The following is a 7279-nucleotide window of genomic DNA, read 5'->3' as shown; positions in this document are numbered from 1 at the left end:
GGAGGCTTGGATCACTAGCCTGTTGAACTTGGAGCTTCTTTTATAGGCACTCTGAGAAACAGACCTTTTAGGTTTGAAAATATTTGGCTCACCCACCCTAACTTCATCAACAATATTGGAAAATGGTGGGCAAAAGATATACCCGTTCAGGGAACTAATATGTTCCTTCTGCATCAAAGACTGAAACACATCAAACTTAGGCTTAAAGAGTGGAACAAAAATGAGTTTGGCAATATCTTCAAAGCCAAAAAAGAAGTTGAACAGAAACTACAGGGAATTAACCAGGTCCTCATCACAGATGGCTTTACCAAGGAAAGGAAAATACAAGCTGACTCTCTTCAACAGGAATGGGAAGACAAATGCAAGCAAGAGGAGATCTTCTGGAGATAGAAATCGAGAGTGCAATGGATAAAAGAAGGAGAAAGAAACACAAAGTTTTTTCACAAGTCAACCATGGATCACAGGTCTCATAATAGGATTTCAAAACTCAGATATACTTAAGGAAAATAGCTCAGCGCACACAAAGAAATAGAATATACTATGGTACAACATTTCCAAAGCATAGCAGAGGAGCTTCTCATAGATAGATCACAATATATCAACAACTTCACAAAGCACATTCCTAAGCTTGTAACAAGAGAAGACAATTACAATATTAACAGGCCAGTGACTGAAGAGGAGGTCAGTGAAGTCATCAAAGAGATGTAAAATGGGAAAGCTCCAGGCCCGGATGGGTTCAATGTAGACTTCTTCAAAGCATGTTGGGAAATAGTCAAACAAGATATCCTTGATGTGGTGGAGGACTTGAGGAAAAACAAAATTGTTTTGAGGGCGCTTAATGCCTCTTTCATAACTTTGATTCCAAATCAAGAAAAAGTTGTGACACTAGATAGATTTAAACCCATAGCTTTATGCAATGTGGTGTACAAAATTATATCCAAAGTAATTGCAAACAGGCTCAAGCCCCTTCTTCCAACTCTTGTGTCTGAGGAGCAAACTGGATATGTGGAAGGAAGGCAAATTCTAAATAACATCATTCAAGCTCACAAGGTGGTTCATTCTCTTAAGAGAAATAAGCAAGAAGGTATGATCATACAACTTGACCTAGTGAAAGCTTATGATAAGCCAAGCTAGGCATACATCAAGGAAGTACTAAAAGCGTATGGCTTTGACCACAACTGGATAAGAAGGGTAATGGCCCTTGTCACCACAGCTAGTTTTTCAATCTTGCTTAATGGCTCACCATCCAGAACCTTTATGCCTTCGAGAGGCCTCAGACAAGGAGATCCGCTCTCCCCCTTCCTCTTTATTCTCATGATGGAAGGTTTAGGCAATGTGATCAAATCAGCCAAGGAAGAAGGAAAAATCCAGGGTCTCAAACTCACCATGCATGGGGATGCCTTGACTCATCAACAATTTGTGGATGACACTATATTGCAGGGTACACCCACGGTCAAGGAAGCTAAATCATTCAAGCAAATCCTGAATGACTTTGCTATGGTTGCTGGTACAGAGGTAAGCCTTACCAAATCAAATATTTTATTTTTTAATACTGACATAGATATTCAGAGAAACCTCACTAGAATTCTCAGCTTTCAAAGAGAATAGCTACTCGCCAAATATCTGGGAATACCTCTAATGGACAAACCTCTGAACAAGGCAGTTTGGGAGCCAATCACTAATAAACTCCAGGACAAAGTCCAGAAATGGACAAGCAGGTCTTTGAATTTAGCAGGACGGCTAGTGCTAACAAAAGTTGTCCTACAAACTATTCCCATCTTCATGTTTTCAGCCCTTCCTGCTCCTAAAGGAGTTGTGCAACACATCAGAAATATCCAAAGAGACTTTCTTTGGGGCAAAGGGGAAGAGAAAAAGAAATGGGCTTTGGTAGCATGGGATAAGATCTGTAAACCTAAGACACATGGAGGTTTGGGACTTCATGACCCTGAAACCCTAAGCAAAGTTTTGGGGGAAAAACTATGGTGGAGATGGCTAAAGGAATCAGTAACCCCTTGGGCCAAGGTCTAGAAATAGAAGTATGCAAATAATTGGCAAGAAAGAGATCACATTTGAATGTCTAGGCTCATCAAAGGCTCCCACATTTGGAACAAAGCATGGGAGAATAGAGCCATTGTTCAGAAACATAGTTTCTGGGAGATCAGAGATGGAAACCTAGCTTGGTTTTGGGAGGACAATTGGCAACAAGAACCTAACCTGTTAAGAGAAGAACTAGCCAATCTCAAGAATGACACTGACAACAAAGGTTTACTCAGGGTAAATGACTTCTGGGATCAGGCTAGGAACAAGGGAAAATGGAGAATATGGAAGGACCTGGTATATAGTGAAGAAACCCCTTTGAAGGCCCAGGCAGAAGCTCTTGCAATGATCTTGGAACAAAGAAATATTTTGACATCAACTTCGTCAGACCAACTGAGATGGGGAAGAAACAATGAAGGCAACTTCAACCTCAAAGAAGCCAAGAGAATGGCCCTAGGGCTTGACTTTCCAAACCCTGATAAGGTATGGAAGGACCTATGGTAGAACCAGCACTGGATGAAAATCAAACTGTTCATGTGGTTGGTGCAACATAAAAAAATTCTGACTTGGGAAAACCTTCGGAAAAGAGGTGTAGCCGGTCCATCTAGATGCTAGTTATGTAAATTACAAGAAGAAACAATGGAACATCTACTCAACCTCTACCCATTCACCTCCACCTTATGGAATTGGGTGGCTTCAATCTTCAGACAAACGGATAGGGACAATTTCAGCATTACTGGCACTTTGAAGAATTGGAGGAGAAACTTCTCTAAAAATGAAATAATCAACAAAGCTTGGACTCTGGTTCCAGGCTTTCTAATCTGGGATGTCTGGAAAGAATGCAACAATAGGATTTTCAAGAACAGAATTGGCTCATCCCAGAGCATCATAGCTCAGATCATTAGACAACTCAAAGAGACTGTAGGAACCCTTCTAAAGAAACCCCCCAAGAACCCACCTCAAGACTAGGATGCACAAATACTATTACATTTGGGTCTATAGGTGCCTTTCCCCCAGGGCATAAGCAAGGTTGTAAGTCATATAATAGCAGATAAGGACTTCTAGCAACCTCCTCCTCATGGTTTTTTGAAATTCAATATAGATGGAGCCTCTAAAGGAAACCCTGGGGTGGCTAGTTATGACGAAGTCATAAGAGATGAGTAGGGATACATAAAAGTCATCTTTCATAGTCATTTGGGGAAGGCCACTAATAATATGGCGGAACTCATGGCCCTAGAGCAATGCCTAGAAATCTTGATTGAATCAAATTTACATAATACTATCATTGAAGCTGACTTTGAATTGATAATTAATTCGGTCCAAAAAACATGTAATGGTACAGCACCAGAAAGAGTGTCGAAACACTAGAGGTTATTGCAGGTCTATCAACATATACAATCCCACCTAAGAGTTCTGAGAACCCTCAATTTTGTTCATGTATGCAGAACAGCCAACAGGTTAGTGGATCGTTTGGCGAATGAAGGAGTACTCTGCTAAAAAATTAATAGAAGATATGACTGGATGTCAACTCCCTTAGGGAGATTGCGCAAAGATTGTCATAGAAAGTCTACCAAAGATAGGGAGTACTTTCAAAGCATGAGAAATAAGTAGAGAGATGACTAATGGGAACAGAAGAAAGTGGACCAATCACAGGGAAGTAGCAAGTGGTAAATAGCAGGCAGGATGACAGGCACCTGACTAAAGTTTGCCCTGAACTCCATCATCCTATGGATTTCAGGTTGGAAACTACACGTAGGTTAATTCTACAGATGGACCAAAAAATATAGAATGGTGGCCTATTTAAATAAGTCGATATATGAGTGTTCTGTATAAACATAGAGTATGGTAGAGAAACTAGGGTTTAAGCATAAATCCATCGATAAGTAGAAGATCAACGGCGTAGACAGAAAGGAACAGGAACTATCGGATCTTTCAGATTGACGGACAGTAATGGTGAAAGAGCGTGGAGTTAATTCATGGGGAAAATGGTTTTGAAATAGTAAAAGTGGTATTTCGGGTGACCTCAAACCCTTAAGTAGTATTGAAGGGTGAGCACCCAATGCCACTCATCAAGCAACACATAGCAGCGAGGAGGAGAGAGGAAACCGCTTTTCGAGCGGTTAATCCTCGTGCTACTTGTCCACCCAAAATCCCTATTAGTCGTCGGATCTAGTGCGAGTAGATCAACAGTTGAGGTTTGTCATGCAAGTTGGTTGATCAGGCCAGCGACAACCGTCGGATCGAGCGCTAGATCAACAACCAAGATCTAATCGCAAATCACAATAGAGAGAGGTCAAGGGATGGCGGAGATAGAATTGTGATACGCCGATGGGCGATTAAGCGACGCGCCGATAGCCATTGGATCGGAAAATGGAATCGACGGCGGAGATTGGGCCGATCGGAGATTGGTGAATGGAGAGCGTAGCGAAACGCCGATGGACCGGGAGTGTGGACTCACCAATATTTATAATCGCGGGTGTAAAATATTTGAAGTCCAACCTTATGGGTGTTGAGCGGGATTTCTCGTGTATTCCTTTGTATTCTGATATAATGAATGGTCCCGGTTTTTAAAAGGAAAACCCGATAAAGTGTTGTGGTCGGGTTTTAAGGCTTAAAGCCTCAAATGAATGCTTCTGATAGGTTTTGTGGGCCATAACCCACAAGCGGATTGTTCATGGGTATTTCTTGGTTTCTCTACACACTAGGTTGGGCAGATGTTTTGTTTACAACTCCTTTGTAGTCTTGTTCGGGCTTTTCACAGTTTTTGGAGTTAGGTTTGGGTTTTTCCAGCCTAGTTGCCTGTTGAATTTTCACAGAGCTGGTGCTGCTCTTTGTACATTATGTATTTTTCTATATTAATAGAAGGTCCCACTCTTACGTGATCAAAAAAGGTATCCATGAGAGACATATAAGTGAAATGGAGGTTTCTTTTTCATTTTAATACATAACCCATATACAAGCAATCAAGGAGAGATATAGCATTCAATTACAATTTTAATTTTTTTATGTTTCTAGATAACATATATACAAGCAATCCATAAAAGAGATATATGTGAAATGGAGGATTTTTTTCATTTTTATAAGTAACATGTAAACATTCAAATCCAGGAAAAACACATAAGTGAAATGAAGAGGAAGTATAGCTTTTAAACAAGAGGTCAATTATTGAATTTTCAAGGTATCCAGAAGTGGCACATAATGAAATGGAGGATTATTTCCATTTTAATAAACAACTTGTATAGAAGCAATTCAGAAGAAATATAACATGGATTACAATTTTCCTTTTCATATTTATAAATAAGATGTATACAAACAATCCAAAGGGGACACCTAACATCAATTATAAATTTCCTTTTTCATATTTACAAGTAAGATCTATACAGACCATCCAATGGAGACAACTAAGTGATAGAGGAGGATTTTTTCATTTTTTTGAATTCCTTATATATAGTCAATTTAGGCAAGACAATGAGTGAAATGGAGAAGGAAAATGCATACCTACAAGTTTTGTGAAATAAAAGACACATAAGTGAAATGGAGGAGGAAAACACATACCTACAAGTTTTGTGAAATAGAGGAAAATGCATAAAAATAAGGGTAGATCGAATGCAATATGCAATGGTGTTGTATTTAACAAAGGCCAAGTATATAGGTGTACTTAATGTTATATGTAAAGACATTTTCCTAAGGTAATATCTAATATCCTTAGGTAATTTCTATTAGAGATTGGTTTGTCACTTGGAAAAAATATTATTATGTTATGTGAACAGAAAGTGCATTGAAATAGATATGTATTGTTTAGTGTAGTTGCATGAAAACAACTAGCTCCAAATGAAGCATTGCAACATAATTACGACACAATCGCATAAAACAACCAACTCCAGAGGAATATTGCGACAACATAAAACAATTGATGATGAAACCATTAAAAAAAATATGTGTTTGAGAAGTTTAGTGGTTGAAACATCATAAATGCCAACAACATACACCAAAGAAAACGCATACCTGCGAGTTTTGTGAAATGGAAGACGAAAAGTATACTGTGACAGGATTTTTAGATTGAAATTGAAAGATTATTTCCGATACGCTAGAAGGAGGGCTTGAACCTCCGACCTTGTGGTTAACAGCCACACGCTCTAACCAACTGAGCTATTCCAGCGGTGATAGGGTGTTTTTTTTTACCAAGAGATTATTCAAGCATCAGAAAATCCATTAAAACTTGACAGATACCATCATTAAATATAAATATAAACAAAGAAAATATCCAAATACGACATAACGGAAACATTGTGATGGCTGGTGTTTGTTAACCAAATTCCATGACCAATGACAAAACGGCCATGTGGTTCATGCAAATTTGATAATGAAAAAACTGTTAATTCCGTTGCCGGGATTTGAACCCGGGTCGCCTGGGTGAAAACCAGGTATCCTAACCGGACTAGACGACAACGGATATATTAAATTTCCCTCTCAAACTAATTTATCATAAGGGACGATTATATCCGCTTGTTTGCGAGGGCTTTCAATTACTCGTTTCAGCGTGATGCAGTATGAGAAAAAATATTATCAAAATTAATTAAAAGCCCTCACAACCAATTGAAAATCTATTAATCCAATCTAAAGAAGTTATTTTTATAGGCTTCTAGGATTTTATTAATAAATCAGGCAACGTGTCAAGATTCTAACACCCTTAAAATTAAAAGTTGACCTTCCATGATTGTCAAGATATATGATTCAACGACATAAGAAAAACTCAAAAGAGAGTTAGAATATCCACTTTCAAGGGTTTTGAATCCTTATATTCTTGCACAACAGTACCATTTCCTTTAGCCTAAGAGCTTATTTAGATAATTGGTCTGCTTTGTGATTAAAAAACAGGTATATGTGAAAAAATGAAATATCTTTAAAAAGGATTAGTAAATCCACAAACTTTCGCACAATTAAGTCCAAAACCAAGTTTTGAATTTAGATTTCCCAATTGCCTAGTATGCAAGAGATTTTGAGTTTAGGGACTATAGGCTTCTCATATTTGTCTATTGTTATTTTTAGTAAGATCCAAAGCACATGGAGCTCGGTGTTGTTGTTAGTACCAAAACCTACACCATACTTCAATGAGAAATAATGAGCATTATCCAAAAAGAGTAAATCCCATCTCCATAAACCCTTGGCATACCTTGACAAGCTTCATCAAAGAATCCCAGGGCGTGGTGTAATCAATCCTAAAGTATTGTAATATTATTGA

General features: G+C 38.4%; 2 non-coding genes across 2 annotated transcripts; both read right to left on the bottom strand.

The window, feature by feature from the left end:
- Positions 1-6122: 6122 nt before the first annotated feature.
- Positions 6123-6196, bottom strand: TRNAN-GUU (transfer RNA asparagine (anticodon GUU)). The gene has a single exon. It is a non-coding gene; the product is annotated as a tRNA-Asn (tRNA).
- Positions 6197-6416: 220 nt separating this feature from the next.
- TRNAE-UUC (transfer RNA glutamic acid (anticodon UUC)) lies at positions 6417-6490 on the bottom strand. The gene has a single exon. It is a non-coding gene; the product is annotated as a tRNA-Glu (tRNA).
- Positions 6491-7279: the final 789 nt, after the last annotated feature.

The sequence above is a fragment of the Pinus tabuliformis genome, chromosome X (assembly GCF_031772625.1).
Source record: "Pinus tabuliformis cultivar Carrire ecotype Pingquan chromosome X, CPIR1, whole genome shotgun sequence".
Taxonomy (NCBI): Eukaryota; Viridiplantae; Streptophyta; class Pinopsida; order Pinales; family Pinaceae; genus Pinus; species Pinus tabuliformis.
This window is presented reverse-complemented; position numbering and strand designations above follow the sequence as displayed.